Source organism: Puma concolor, chromosome B2 (assembly GCF_028749965.1).
Source record: "Puma concolor isolate L17-30 chromosome B2, mPumCon1.1.hap2, whole genome shotgun sequence".
Taxonomy (NCBI): domain Eukaryota; kingdom Metazoa; phylum Chordata; class Mammalia; order Carnivora; family Felidae; genus Puma; species Puma concolor.
The window spans coordinates 77360209-77377110 of record NC_141671.1 but is presented as its reverse complement, the minus strand read 5'-3'; positions in this window follow the sequence as shown (position 1 = coordinate 77377110).

The window sequence follows — 16902 nt, the reverse complement described above, 5'->3', positions numbered from 1 at the left end:
ATGGTGACTCAAGAGTCCCTCCTATATGTAGAGTAACCATATGTCCTTTAGCATGGGCAATCTTGGTTTACACCTATCTTCCAGAAAAATTATTAATAGCACCCTCTTTAATTCCCAAAAGTTATTATTTGGACTATGTGAAGATTCTGGAACCCTAACTGTGTCAGAAACTGGGTTCAACACATTGCTTTCATCACATAATGTAATCCTTACTATTATCATCTCATTTTTATAGACAAGGAATTGAGGCTTAGAAAGTTGAAGGAGGTTTCCCCAAGTCCCTCTATCATTAAATAGAAATAATGGCAATTGAACTCAGCCTATCTGAAGCCAAAATGTGGCTACAGTTTACCTGTGTTCCTACAGTGAAACACTGTGCCCTGGGCAAAAACATGAAAAGCTATGTCCAGGGTGAAACTAATTGAAGAAGTACATGAGGATTTATGTAAAATCACTCTGTATTTACCATGTTCCAAGTAACCATGCTCTAACTTACTTTAGTTGGGTTTCAAAGGATGGCTAGTTTGACAGTAAAAGGAAGCTAGTGTGGGGAATTGTATTTCAAGAAGAGGAAACAGAGATGAGAAAGAACATGGCCTAATAAAGAACTTCTGGATGTTTAGTAAAATGAGAATAGAAGGTTCAGGTTTGCAGAATAAGCAGAGAACAACCATTAAACTGGAGGCACTAAACAGTTCATGACAGCCAAAACTAAAGCTGTAACAGTGGAGAATAAGAGGAGAGGTGTGGTTTGAGAGATGTTTAGTAGACACAATGGATAGACCCCAGTGCCTGAGTGGAGGGGTAGGAGTGAAGCAAATGGAGAGGGCAAGAATGATACTCAGTCCTATCTGTGCTTTCCAAACAACCCAGAACAGCCAACGGAAACAGCATTTCTAGTGAGAAACCTTGTAATCTGATTAGCAACTGGTGCAAGTGATATTTATCATCTGGAAAGTTGTGGGAACACTGGATAGTGGATAATGGTACCATTAATAATATATTTTGGAAATAATAAATTTGATCCCATGGAAATGTTTAACACATAACTGGGTATCTGGAACTAAGGAGAGGGGCATGCTGGAAATTTAAATTTTTAATTTAGGAAATTATCCAAGAGTAAGTGAGAATGAGTAAAATCACCCATGGGACCCGATACTGTGATAAAAGGCAGAAATCAAGAACAAAACCTCAAATAATGGTGACATTTAAAGATCAGATGTAGGAAAAGGAAACAATTAGAGAAAGAGATGTTTTGAATGTCATAAAAGAACCAAGAAGGGGTGATATTGGAAGCCAATGAAATAAGTTTTTTTTTAATTTTTTTTAACGTTTATTTATTTTTGAGACAGAGAGAGACAGAGCATGAACAGGGGAGGGGCAGAGAGAGAGGGAGACGCAGAATCTGAAACAGGCTCCAGGCTCTGAGCTGTCAGCACAGAGCCCGACGCGGGGCTTGAACTCACGGACCGTGAGATCATGACCTGGGCTGAAGTCAGACGCATAACCAACCACGCCACCCAGGTGCCCCTGAAATATGTTTTTTAATGAACAGTGAGTGGTCAGCAGTGTCAAATGCCACAAAGGAAAAGAATTTGAATTTTCCCTTGAAATTGGCAATTAGGAAACCTTTACCCAAGTATGTAGATTACAATGAGATGGAAGGTAAAGGGGAGTGAGAAGGTGCAGAAAACCTGCATTAGCTACACTTTCTAAAATATTGGTGGAGAAGGAAGAGACTGGAGAGAGAAAAGAAAATACCTTCACAGGGATTTGGGATTGAGGGAGAGCTTTTCTTTTTCAAAAGGCTGGTCAGCAATTGTCAAGGAAGCAAGAGATGAAGACACAGGCAGAAGAGAAAGAACAGAAGAAGACCTTGGCTTGACACCCACACACACAGTAGATGTTATTTTATACTAAAGGATACATAATCATGTCTTTAGCCCAAAGGAAAGGAATCATGAGGAATGAGAAGGTTAACATGTAAGAAAGAGAAGATAATAGGCAAATGGCTATGAGGAGGTAGATGGGATAAGACCAAGCTATAGATAGATTTTTAAGAATTAGAATGCATTGTTCTCTAAGAAAGGAGTGAAGAAAGAAGAAAGAAATTAAGATGATCTTTTTGATGGAGAAAGAATTCAAATGTAATATATGCCAGGTGGCCTGGTTTCCATTAAGAGAGAGGTAGGGATTGGATCATGAGCCTATGTTGGCAGCTCCAGTGAGGAACCTTGAGAAGACTATGGCAAATTGACACTTTTTTTTTTTAACTTTTAGAGAGAGAGAAAGCAGGAACAGGGGAGGGGGCAGAGGCAGAAAGAGAGAGAATCTTAAGCAGACTCCGTGCTCAGCATGGAGCCCAGTGCAGGACTCAATCCCATAACCCTGGGATCATGTCCTGTGCTGAAATCAAGAGTCAGACACTCAACCTACTGAGCCACCCAGGTGCCCCCAAATTGACACTTTGAACCCCTTGGCTCAAAATCCTTGCCTTGCTGTGTCCACCCAACTTATATTATGATCCTTACCCAACCATAACCAAGTTCCACCTCCCATACTAAACCAGACTTCAAAATGTCTATAAAAATCTCAGCTTTGCCCTTATACTTCTGAGATGCTAGTGAGACTGTTGAGGTAGTGCTATCAGTAAGCTCAGCTTTCCTTTACAGATTGTTCTGTCAATGTTTTGGAAAGCCAGCATTCTGGAGTTATTCCTTTCAAAAAAAATGCAAATTGGTGCAGCCGCTCTAGAAAACAGTGTGGAGGTTCCTCAAAAAATTAAAAATAGAACTACCCAATGACCCTGCAATAGCACTACTAGGAATTTATCCAAGGGATACAGGAGTGCTGATTCATAGGGGCACATGTACCCTAATGTTTATAACAGTACTTTCAACAATAGCCAAATTATGGAAAGAGCCTAAATGTCCATCAACTGATGAATGGATAAAGAAATTGTGGTTTATATATACAATTGAATACTACTTGACAATGAGAAAGAATGAAATCATGCCATTTGCAGCAATGTGGATGGAACTGGAAGGTATTATACTGACTGAAATAAGTCAGTCAGAGAAGGACAGATATCATATGTTTTCACCCATATGTGGATCTTGAGAAACTTAACAAAAGACCATGGGGAAGGAAGAGGGAAAAACAGTTACAAACAAAGAGGGAGGAGGCAAACCATAAGAGACTCTTAAATGCAGAGAAGAAACTGAGGGTGGATGGGGGTTGGGGGGGAGAGGGGAAAATGGGTGATGGGCACTGAGGCGAGCACTTGGGATGAGCACTGGGTGTTGTATGTAAGCGATGAGCCATAGGAATCTACCCCAAAAATCAAGAGCACACTTTACACACTGTATGTTAGCCAATTTGATGATAACTTATATTTAACAAAAAAAAGAAGGTAATTAGAACTTTTCTCGGTAAATAGAAGCCAACCATTCACGTGATAACAGAGTTCTAAAAACAGATTTTTCAGAAATGTAAACACTGAATAGTTTAGAGATTTCCTGATCAAATATATACATTTTAGAAATGAGGAAATTGAGACTCAATAAATACAAATGATATGGTACCAAAAAAGGTGAACAAATAGAAATCCATGAAAGGGTCCCACAGGGCTTCACTTATTAAGGAATCTCTCTAATCAAGGAAGCTGTTTTTCTTCCTCTTCATCCCTGGTTCTCTGATATCCCTATAATAGTTCCATTAACAACTCCACAGGCTACTACTACTTCTATTCTACTGGGCATGTCCCCTCCCCTAAAAGGCAGGCATAGGGGAAGCGGGGAGAGCCTTTGCCAGCAAGGGCAAGTGCTTACAGATGAGAGTGAACTTTGAAATATGTCAGAATTCTAAACTCAAGCCAAAGAAGTATGTCCAAACAGGCTCTCCACCTACAGAGCATTTCCTCCCCTCCCCGAATTCCTCTTTTGCATGTTCTTCTATCTCTTGTTGCCTTTTCTCAAAATAGTTCCCCTCTCATAGTACCAATTAGAGTGGTGCTTCTGTTCATATCATTAACTTGGATCAAATTTATTATTTCCAAAATATATTATTATTGGAACCATGATCAAACCATTACACAAAGAGAAAGAATATTTGATATATTCTCTTAATTGGGCAAGTTTAAAAGAAAGTAGAATTGCAAACATTATGACTAGTGGCAGAAACTTTTGGAGGTTAATATCTTTGCACTTGTAAGAAAAGAAGCGCTCAACACAAGAAAGTTTGTGGGTTCCATTTCTCCCCTAACACTGGGGTGTGTTTTCTCTGCCCACATTCTATTTCCACCTGGGGAAGTAGGAAAATGTGGGCAAGTGACTGTGAAATTCCATTTTATTTTTCTTGAAATAAAAATGTGTCTTCTTTGTTCTTTAAGGCACTGCCTCTGTGCTTGTAATTCTTAACAATCCTTCCTTTACAGAGACTCTAAGTGGCATAGAAAATGGTTGCCAAGAATTCAAAACCATCACAAGTCGTAAGGGATTATATTTGAGTGAGAAGCTGCTAAAATTGTTTCAAATCACCCAATTTCACGTAGTTGAAATGTGAACAGGGGAACAGAGGTGAAACGTAAGCTTTTAAAGGAATGTTAACTGCTATCATCAGGGAAAGATATCAAAAAAAAAATCCTACTGTCAGTAAAAATATGGATATATTCACTAGGATATGGGGGGGGGGGGGGAATCCAGATGGAGAAAACGATGGAACAGAGAACAAAAGGGCAGACAATGTGAAATCTCTGTTTAATAAACACAGCTGGGATGCAGCTGAAGTTGAGGAGACACTGGAAGCTACCTTTTTACTCACAAAGAAAGTCTGCTAATGGTGGAAGTGAAATTGAATATTTGGTGAATGAACGGACATTTTCATGCCAAGAAATAGGCATGATTATTTATTCCCAACAGCTTGTAGGACTTAACATTAAAGAGAAATTGCAAGAAGCAATGACTGCCAGGAGAGGATATCTGCCGGGTTGCATGGGAAGCACATTGACTGTAAAAAGAAGAAATGTGCAAATCTTTGCAGCCATTAATGCACTCAGAAAGTCAGCTATCCTGTTGACCTTGGGCATTATAATGCACACATGCTATTCTTAATTAAAGAAGATAAGCATTTTTTAATTCCATAGGTAAGATTTATTTTAGGACCAGATGATTTTATCTATGAGACAAATCAGTTAGCCAAAAGTAATGCCTTATTGAAATATAGCTGTTAGGGGCGCCTGGGTGGCTCAGTCGGTTAAGCGTCCGACTTCGGCTCAGGTCACGATCTCGCGGTCCGTGAGTTCGAGCCCCGCGTCGGGCTCTGGGCTGATGGCTCAGAGCCTGGAGCCTGCTTCCGATTCTGTGTCTCCTTCTCTCTCTGCCCTTCCCCCATTCATGCTCTGTCTCTCTCTGTCTCAAAAATAAATAAACGTTAAAAAAATTTTTTTTTAAAAAAATATATAGCTGTTAAAATATAGTCTCATAAATACAAAAGTTGTAGCTTTAGTGGATTTATAGATCTTGACTTAGGCTAATTTTACTTATTAAAATGTTGATGAGAATGTATAAGAACTCCTTCTAACCCTAGCTATTCTGAGACATGAATGTGATTTTTACCTATCTTGATAGTTTAATATAGTAGGTTTTGTTAGCAGCATGAATTCAAAGAGTTCATTCATCAACAATTACGACGTATTATTTTTTTTTAGCAAGAGTACACATCCCCTTTGTCCAAATTACCAGGCTTTCCTCCCTTAGGCCAGGGGGGGATACAATGTGATTAAACAATGCACATTTTCTCATTATTCAAGATGATAGCTGGATTTTGCATTAGCTTCAAAACTGGTTTAGTTTTCCATGAACCTCTACTAAAAATTCCTTTATTCATATAAGATAGGTCATGAACTATCTGAATAAAGAAATTGACGTGCTAGCCCTTTAAACACTGCCTTATTATAAAGATGCCCACTCCAGATTTCTGTTCTCACAAACTGAAAGCAGAAAATAATGAAATTGTGAATTTTTTCTTAGATAATAAGCTCATATTTGTTTTATATAACAAACATTTATTGAGTATCTACTATATGTGAAACACTATTGTAAGGCCCTGGTGGAATTCAAAGATGAATAAGGCACAGTCTCTGTCTTCAAGGGACTTATAATTAGTAATGACACAAGGATTCAACAAAGTATTGGGAAAAGGTAAGTGTAGAGACCAGAGACTAGAAAACTTTACTGTTAAATATAGCAGTTACCAGCCCTCAAATCTCAAATAGGTATTTTCCTGTGGCAGTGGTTGGTTTTGTTTTGGTGTGGGTCATTGAAAATTCCTGTTCCATCCTTGGTATTAAAAGCCATTTCCAGGGGCATCTGGGTGGCTCAGTCAGTTGAGTGTTCAACTTCGGCTCAGATCGTGATCTCACGGTTTGTAGGTTCGAGTGCCGCATTGGGATCTGTGCTGACAGCTCAGAACCTGGAGCCTCTTGGGATTCTCTCTCTCTCTCTCTCTCTCTCTCTCTGTCCCTCCTCTCTCTCTCTCTCTTTCTCTCTCTTTCAAAAATAAATAAACATTAAAAAAATTTTAATAGTATAGGTGGAAATAAATGCCGCAGCCTGGAAATCTAGAGATTGGGAAGTCAGCAGTCTGCTTCTGACTTTCTATTTAATCCTGAACTATCGATTTCATCTCCTTGGACCACAATTTCTCCTCCTTTGAGATGGTGTTAATAACATCTACTAATAGGGGTGCCAGGAAGACAATTCTTTGCTTATTTAATGAATTCTGCTTGCTAAGTTTAAATTGTCTAAAATGCTCTACATGCATCATGTGACGTTGTATTCTATGTGAATGGCATCTCCTGAGGTGGCATGGCACTCCTTTCCTAACGTAGTGAACTAAACATTGAACCAGCAGTTTGGCTTTGGGATTACAGTCTCACCCACTGAGCAACACTGCTTCTGAGAGCTAACAAGATGATGTACTTAGAAATGTTAGAAGTGCTGAAGATACCAGAAGTGTTGAAATTAAAGCCCACTTACTTCCTAGTGTTTCACGGCAGAGAAAAGCCATCCCACATGAAGATTTCCTTCAAGACTTCCAATATTTTTTTCAAGGTTTAGTCCCCTAAAGCAGTCCTTAGAGAAACCTCCTCACAAATAAAAGCATTGACAAGTTTCCACTGAATATTACTGTATGAAACCAGTGATACTAGGATATTATAGCTCAGGGAGTGGGGGATGAACATAATGGGTTTCTTGGGTAAGAGGACGTGGAAAGGAAAGACAGACTCTGGCCGGGCCATAAACCGAACTGTATGTAGACTCACCTTTTAACATACTCCTCTATTCTTTGATGTAGTGTAATAAACATATAAAGTCGTCCATTTTAATCATCTCAGAGTTAACTTCATGGGGTGCTTAGGGAAAAAAATGGATATTCATCCATCCATCCACCATTTACTCAAAAAACAGTTGTATTTATTACATGCCAAGAGCATTCTAGGTTCTAGGGTTCAGAGGTGACTGAGAAATGTCCCTGCCCTCAGGTAGCTATAATCTGATGAGAGGGGGAAAGAAAGCAAAAATTAATTAACATTTTGTGGTGGGGGCCAATATTTAAAAAGGAATCATGTGAGATGAGAACACGGAGAGCCAAACAGCTGATGTAGTAGAGGCATAAAAGGCTTCCTCGAAATAGGGACCTCTGACCTGCGTCTTAAAGGATGTGTACAGTCTATTCAAATAGGCCAGTCTTTGTGCAGAATGAAGCTCCCTCCATCCCCACTCTGCCATCCAGCCACCCCGATGTAGTAAATAAAGCAAAATGGCCTTATCTACCAGCTGTTTTTAAAGGATAGATGAAACCTATTTATTTTCTAAAATTATAAATGAAGAACTTAGATTAGTTATCATTTTGTTAAGATGACAATCAGCCCAAGTCAGAGTAAACACAACACTCTGAGATAATGAAGACAGAATTGGATGTGCGTGGGAGACCCCGTTTCAGATCCCGGTCCACACCAGCTTGTAGTGTAATCTTGTGTAATACTATATCTATGATATATGATATACAATATAATGAGAAGAAAAAGTGTTTTTTTTTTTAATTGCAGTTTGAGCTGGAAGGTATATAAGAATGACCCTTCGGAAAGAATCAATCCTTACTTTATTTTTTTAAATTTTTTTTAACGTTTATTTATTTTTGAGACAGAGAGAGACAGAGCATGAACGGGGGAGGGGCAGAGAGAGAGGGAGACACAGAATCTGAAACAGGCTCCAGGCTCTGAGCGGTCAGCACAGAGCCCGATGCGGGGCTCGAACTCACTAGAACTCACGGACCGCGAGATCATGACCTGAGTGAAGTCGGATGCTTAACCAACTGAGCCACCTAGGCGCCCCTCAATCCTTCCTTTAAAAGGAAAGGGAGGGAACCATGGACCATATATGTTGTTGCTGTTTTGATTTTTGAAAGGAGGTTCCTTGGGTGGAGTCTGCCTGAAGGGAAAGCCATGAACATGGAGGTAAATCATTCTTCAGTTGGAGGGTCGTCCCCTGGAGACTCAGGAGATGGGAGGTGCCGGATGCCGCAGAGGACTCCGCAGGGAGAGGGGGCCACGTGGAGGGAGGATTGTAGAGGCAGCAGAGCATGGAAGGCTGGTGCAGGGCCAGAAATGAGATGTGTTCTATTCAGCTTTAAATTGTTTACTGCGGTGTATACTCTGCTGTGTTGTGGTGCTTTTGGGGAATGGGGAGTGGTGGTGGTTATAGCGGTGTGGGGTGTGAGCCAGAGCTGTGGCCACACGAGAGCAGGAGAGCATGACTGCCCCCCAACCACGCGCTGGGGTGGAGGGCTTCAGTAAGCAAGAAGGAGTTACAGAAGGCTTTGTGGGAAGGGGCGCCTGGGCGGCTCAGTTGGTTAAGCATCCGACTTTGGCTCAGGTCATGATCTCATGATCCGTGAGTTCGAGCCCCACGTCGAGCTCTGTGCTGGCAGCTCAGAGCCTGGAGCCTGTTTCAGATTCTGTGTTTCCTTCTCTCTCTGACCCTCCCCCATTCATGTTCTGTGTCTCCGTGTCTCAAAAATAAATAAACGTTAAAAAAAAAAAAGGGTTTGTGGGAAAGCAGCGCATCTGCTAGTATTGGGTAGTATAGCACTGTGAAAATTAATTTGGTAGTATCTATTAAAGTAAAACCACATATACCCTAGGATATGTGCAAAGTCACTTTTGGAAAACTATCGGCCAGAAATAAAATTACCACTATGAAAGAATTTTGTACAGAGATGATAATAGCATTGTTGGGTGGTGGCCATTAAAGTAAGAAAAACCTGAGTTATCTGTCACAAGGAGAGCAATTATGTGATACTGTGCTGTTGAATATTATGTGGCTGATACGGGGATCAGGCACAGCGGATCCACAGCTTTCAAAGCAACCCTCTTAATAGAGAAAAGGAAGGAAGAGAAGAAGAGAAGGAGTAGCAGGAAGGATGCTGGAGAAGCCAGAGAAAGGCAGAACTCCAGCTCTCAAATTAGCCTGCTTGTATTTGAACCCTAGTGCCCCTACTTACAATGTGATTTGTACAAATTATTTAGACTATCTGCGACTCAGTTTACTCATCTGTATATTGATAATGATAGTATCTACCTCATACATTTGATTTAAATAGCAAATGATATAAGTTCACGAAGAGCACTTAGAACAGTGCCTTGCACTTGATGAACATTATCATCGTTATTATTATTTGCTCATAGGAACACAGATAAAAGTGCAAAAATATATTCACCAAACTGTAAGCCTTGTTTTCACAGGAGAGTGTGTCTAGAAGAGGGAGGGGGAAATAATTCACTTTATGTATACACCATGCTCTGCAGTTTTTGTTGTAAGGAGCATGTGTTAATGTAGCAATTTAAAAATCAATAAAATACTTTAAAAGGCTAAAAACAAAAAGAAAAAAGTTTGAAGTCAACCAGTACTACAATACATTAATAAGTACTACTGAAACAGAGTGGCTCTAGTGATTAAATATATCCCAATGGATAGAATAGAAAGGTCTGGAATGGATCCCAGCAGATACAAATTTTTATTATAGACTAAGATCAGTATTTCTAATTATTCTATAAAGGTGGGATTATTTTTAAATGGTACAGAAACAGTTGATTAGCTCTTCGGAAAAAATAATGTTGAATTTCTCCTGATACCATACCCTGAAATAAATACCAGAGATAGCAAAGAGTTAATTATGTAAACAAGCGAACAAACAAACAAAAACAATGAAAGACAATGTAGAGGAATATTTTTCTGATCTTGAGGTAAAGAGAGCCTTTGTAAGCATAACAACAAACTAATCATAAGGTATAAAGAAGAAATGGCTATATAAACATTTAAAACTTGTATACATCTCTCCTTTGTCCAATTAAAAGAAAACTATACAGCAAAAAGCAAATGAAAATCTGGAATCATATTTTTAAATGACATTGAAGATGAACACTGCAGTAGAAAAAGAGTGAGCAAAAGAAGTGACAATTTACAAAAGAAATAGACATGAAAATATGAAAACTGTTCAGTTTTCATAGTAACCAAGGAAATCTAAACAAGAACGTAACACTTTTATTTATAAAATTGATAACAAGTTTTACAGATTAACTCCTGAAAGACTGCTTTAAGTTAATTCATTCCTAGATGCAAGTGACACCATCCAAGTGGCAGTCACCGCCATCTGTTGGTGGCAAGCAGGGGTGACCCACTTTTGCTCTGAGGCATGGCTTTGTTCCTCTCCACCTTATAAATCAGAAGTTTGGAAGTACAGGAATGCTTGTACTTGTGGGGTTTGGTGTGTGGGGAAATGGCTTTCTCATTTTATGCTGTGAGAGGGATGGAGTGGGATAATCTAGGGAGGGGACTTAGCAATAGGTATGAAAATAGTTTAAAAATATATGTGCATGTACATTTATGTATATGCACAGACTTTGATTTAATGTTAGTTTGTATGAAATTATAATGAATTATCTCAAATGGGGAAAATATTAATCTGAAAGCATGTCCATTGAAGCATTGTATAGGGTAGCAAAAAATGAAAAGAATCTCATCAATGGCAGATCTGTTAAATAAATTAACATGATGCATTCACTAAAATGTGACGTATAAAGACATGAAACGTATTTACTATACCAAGCTAAGCTATGGTGAGGGAGAAAAAATTGCAAGACCCTATGTACATTATCAGTCCATTTTCTAATTAAAGTTTGGCATTATACATGCTATATGCTGAAAGTGGTCATCTCCAGGAAGCAGAATTAGAAATATTTCCATTGTCTGTTTTCCTGTGTGTGTGTGTGCTTTACGTGTTTCATATTTCTTACAATAAATACATACCTACTTTTGTAATCAGAAAGGAAAAGTCTTGAGAAATGGCCAGAGCTGGGGTCAGGAAAAGAAAGCAGTCTACGGATTTGTTCTTTGAGCCAGTGTGATAGGTGAAAGTGACAAAATCAAGTTGCTGGACGCTAGAGGCTCCAGTGGGCTGCTAGTCACTGCTGACAGCTGCCCCTCCCAACCCCCAAGTCCCTGGCCAGCTCTGGGCTCTGTTTCTCCCATCTCTCTTCTGCTCCGGCCCAGGCCCCTGCTTCTCCCCAGTGCCGCTTTACAGAAGTCTCCCACATCTGTGCTCCTTGTCCATCTGCCTCCGCGGCACAACCAGCCCTCCCTACTCTCCCGCTTGCCTTGTATTCCCATTTCAAAGCCCGTTTCCTCTAACGGGGTGTTCCCTCTTCTGTGCTAATGCACTAGAACAGTCTGTGATCCTGTGCAAATTAATTCACCTCTCTGTGAATCAGCTTTCATACAAAATGGGAATAATGAGAGTACCTATGTCATGGAGTTGTCTTGGTGACTAAATGAGTTAACTCCTGTAAAATGCTTCGAATAATGCCTGGAAATGGGGAACCCACAAGAAGTGCAGGTTATTCTGATTATTTAGTAGTCGCTCTTGTTTTACTATTTCCCCAGAGTTTGTCCCATAGCACCTTGGTTCTACAAAGTATTGACAGGTGTAAGACTACAAAAATAAATCCCAATAAGTGAGGGAAGCACCTGCTAGACAACATTTATAGGGTTCTTTCCTGCAAAATTAACAGGATCTGTACTAACTCTGAATGAGGGAGAGAATGTGGAGGGTTTTCCAAACTTCTATTTTAACCTATTCCCTGGGTTCCCTTTTCTTAAAGCATCTTAATAAATGGCTCTTGTCTTTCTCCTTCTATTGACTTCTGTTCCGTAAATTGAGGACAAAGTCCGGGTTGCCTTTATTTTCGAAATTTTGTATCAATCCATTAGATCTTTTTAAAGCACTTTCTTATAAGAACTATCTAATTGTGAGGTGATGGCTCCTTTAAACGGTTTGCATTTCTGAGACATGAAACCGTGCTTGCCTGGCTCACATGAGTTTGAAATGGAAAAATCAGCAGATGATTGCAAAGAAAACAATTCCAGAGTCTGAAATAATGAATTAATTAATTGTTTTGGAGAGCTGACTAAAGCAGCGGTTCTGGGAAGGGAGGCTGTGTTCTAATATGAAATGTGTGTACTACATATATAATTTACACTATATTCCTGCTTACTGTATGTTTTTGGAAGCTTAACTCAAGAAAGGCTTGTAAGAAAGCAGAAGTACAGCAGCACATTTGTGTCATAAAGAGTCCCCCCAAAGTCCATGTAAGTGCAGACACAAAAGCTGATGTAGTCAGTCAGTGATCTTGGCTGTCTGCTCTGTTTAGATTCTTGGCATATTGTGATCGATGAAATGGACTCTTCCACCGATTTGCAGTGTTTCAAGTAAGATACATGCAGGTGGTCTGGGCTTGTAAGCTGGCAGGCTCACCCAGGCCTCAGTTCACAGTTCACACTCTTGTTCCACCCATAGGTAGGCTTTTTGGTCCACTGACCCTTGGTCACCCAAACAATTGTGTTTACACCCAGGATAGCAGTTTTATCTAAATTACAGGATGCTTGGGACTGCCCGCCCTTTGCAGATGATGGATGTAGATTAGCTGATCTAAACAATTAGTTAAGGAACTATCTGATCCCTAGTGACAGTTAGGATGTTTAAGGCATCTTGCTGACAGTTGTGGTGACAGCGGACGGACAGTAAAACTACCCCTCACTGAAATCAAGAAACTGGGTCTTTCTAATTTACAGGCAGGTTTGGGGGTTTGGGGGTTGGGGTTTTTTGTTGTTGCTTTTGTTTCCCTTTATATAGGCTTTTAAAGAACTTAAAAATGACTGAAGGGATTGCCACATAGTGAAAATGTAGAAATGGCAACCTGTAATTCTAGCTGAGTCATTTCTCAGATGCAGCACTTCAGAGGATTAAACTGACAGGAGAAAACTGACACCTTACACTGTCCCTGAAAGAAGCCAATTTGAAGACGTACGTCAAGGTATTTTCAGAGACGGCACATGTGAGGTACTCCTGTCTTTTACTTCCACTAAGTATGAAAGCGTTCTGCAGCTTACGGAGTGATATGCTTTTAACCTTTGCTAAAGGCTAGAACAGCAGAATTTACAGAAAATACTTCACTTAAGGAATCTGGAAATGCTAAGATGCCAACAGAGTACTGCTGTTTTGCTACCACTCTCAAAAAGGAAATATTTTAATTATAAATGCTCTGAAGAAATTAATTTTTAAAATTTATAGACACTTTTGTATGTTTACATGAGGATCTTTTCCCAACTCTTCCCTCAGTTGAATAAGCCGGTGAATGTGCCCCAACCTGGCTCCTTCCCTACAGAAAAGAACACATTTCTTCAGAAAGGATTTTAAGGAATGTGTCCAAATCCTAAATCCCTTTGTCCCCATGAGAAAAAATGGGGAGGGAATCGGGACATGGCTTTCTATTTCAACTCTTCTTTCTTAGATCTTTGAATTACAGGATATTAAAAATAAACCTAGAAGACATTGCAATGAATTTTTGGAGCAGCTGGAAAAGAAGCCATAAAACGAGTGATTACAATCAGCAAAGTGTGATAACAGCTGAACGCATTAGACCCATCCTTAAAGAGCTGGACCCCACCTCCTTCCCCTCTCCGGCCTTTTCGACAGAGAAGGGGATGTCACACAATACAATCCAAACACGTTCTCTGTCTGTATTGGGTTAAGAAAATAGAGTGCTGGTCATTGTCCCCAAATGACAGACATCCACAGATGGAGAGCAGGAGGATTCGACTTCCCCTGGGCTGCTCATCCACCAGGCAAATTCTGTTAGGAAAACACCCACCTGCACCAGGCTCTGGCCTGAGTTCTGTAAAAACCAAATTCATCATCATCATGGTCATTGCCCTCTAGAAGCTTAGATAATTTCTCTCTGTGTGTCTTCCTTTGACTACGATAGTAAAAGGAAAGCCGTAAGAGTATGTAACATTTCTTGCCTTCGTGAGAGTTCTCAATTTAAAGAGTCCTGTTCTCTTTCACTTGGAATGCTTAAAACTTGCCCTTTTGAAGAAATGCCTTTTTTGATGTGTGAATATAATATTTCAATTTCCAAGTTGTTATCTGACTGTAGTTAAAGTTATTTAAGTAGCAGTGGGGGGAGAAAAGTTAAAGATGAAACGTGGTTCAATGAAAACAGTGGTAGGATTTTGAAATTATCTGCTTGAACTATATTAACTAGTTTTAACAGCCTAGGTGTAAAAATGTAGTTATGCATCGTGGTAGTTCTCTTTCACTGTCTCATTGGCAAAGTTTAAAAAGAGGAAAAGTTTTCCTTCACTAAGAAATTACAACTATGATGTGTATAAACAGAAAGTCAAAGAAAAAGAGACTATGCTCAAATACCTCTGAAAAAGTTTATGCCCAAATATAGAAAGAAAATTTCAAAGCAGACACCATATGTTTAACTGTATATTCAAGTATAACCCTTTATATCTTCAGATTTTCAACCATTATTTTGAGATCATAGACAAATGTCTTCTGTATTTAGCAACATTTACGTGGGAATTCATTTTCAATGCACAAAATTAAATACACAATCCTCTCAAAAAGAAGGGCATTTTCTTAGGCTCAGGGGCATCAGAGTTTTTCACAGCAGAGCTCTTGATCTCCTTTTCAAATCCATTTCTGTAGAAAATAAGATAAACATCAACATTTAAATATTAAATTAAATTTAATATTTCAGATCTGTTGAGTAGCCTGACATTAACTTATATATTAACAAATAGTTCCAGAAGTAGCTTTTATATTTCTAGAAATAGAAATGTAGCATCTTAAAGTTGATCCAAGTTGATCTGGTGTCAGTTCACTCTTCTTAGGGACTTTAACATCCAAACTAAAAAAAAACCCATGTCTATATTCAATTAATTTTATATCATATAGGCTGATATTGAATTAATTCTGCAAAGAATGATTTCTTTTTAAAAATAAATTTTTTTAACATCAAGATCGGATATATTTTTTATATTAAGTGAAAACTTTAAAATCTAAAGACAGTTGTTTCATAAGAATTTATATATATAAATGTAAATTTTATTGATAAGAAATTGAGAATTTATTAAATTTTATTAATAATTATTAAAGTGTTATTTAAAAAAATAGAAAATAGTCCTGCACAATAATTAATAAGCAAATTTTTAAGACAATTATGATGCAGATATCAGCAGATTTTCTAAGAGGCTTTAATAATTTGGGAAAATGCCTGTGATATGATATTAAGTAAAATGAGCAAGATGAAAAATGGTAGATATGGCATGACTCAAGTTGTGCATATAGAAGACTATTTTCCTCTTGGCAGTGGAAGATGCTGATGGTTGAGCAGACCACTGTCTTTAAGATGGCTTCACTTTAAAATGAATCATATGTATTTTTGTAGCTGTGAACCTTATCCTCTATGCTTCTTTCCCTTTGAAAATGAAGTGCTTTCTTTTTTCCCTGTGCACAGAGCAATATATCTGCCTAGTTAAACAATAAAAATGATTGAGATTATTAGGGGAACAGAGTTTAATTTGTGGTTTATTCCAAGACTTTGCATATTTCATTAATGATTCTCATAAGGGTGGAGTCCAAGGTGCTAAACTAAAACAAGATGCTGGCTCGAAGTCTTCATTATTTAAAATGTAGTCACCTTTCTTCTTTTATCATGAAAAAATATATATACATACTATCCCCGACTTCAATAATAACTTCCAATCACTTTGAATCATTGGATTTAAAAACTGTATTTTATGGCACAATTTACTGAAAAGTTAAGAGTGGATTCCTGGGAGTTTAGATGCGAGGGTTGTTTTACTTTTGATCTACTAAAGTATTTTCAGGAAAATATTTAATTCAAAGTTTGAAATTATACTGATACTATTCCTTTTATCCCAAACCTTCATTTCCATCCCCTGTATAAACATAGTTGGGATAGCTAATAACAAATGTCCAACTGATTTCTAATTACTTTGTTATTTTCATCAGTTCTGGACGGTCAATGAGTTTTTACGGTATATATTTCACATATACAGTGAGAAGAGCTACCAGAGAGAGAGACCTTGATTCAGGTTTGTTCTCTGCTGCCTACAATGGCGCAAGGACGGCGAGGGCGGGCGAATCTGGGCCTTAGAGCGCCACCCCATGGTAAAGTGAACGAAGGGCACCGCCCGGGCGTGCTCTTTTCACTCAATGTTCTCTTCTTAGTCACAGTACTTAACACGAACGTTTGTTCACCCGATGTATTCAAAACGTTAGCAATTCTAAATAACTTACTTTATCTGCACTGGTGGCTGAGCAACTGCCGAATTTAGGATTTTGATTACTTTTAGGATCGCTGAATATTTTGTCGTCTGACTTAAAGAACAGCTTTTTTTTTGCCTTCCGGATCTGAGTAAATAAATACTGCCACAACAAAGAAAGCCTTGTGAGCCTGTGTTACCAAAT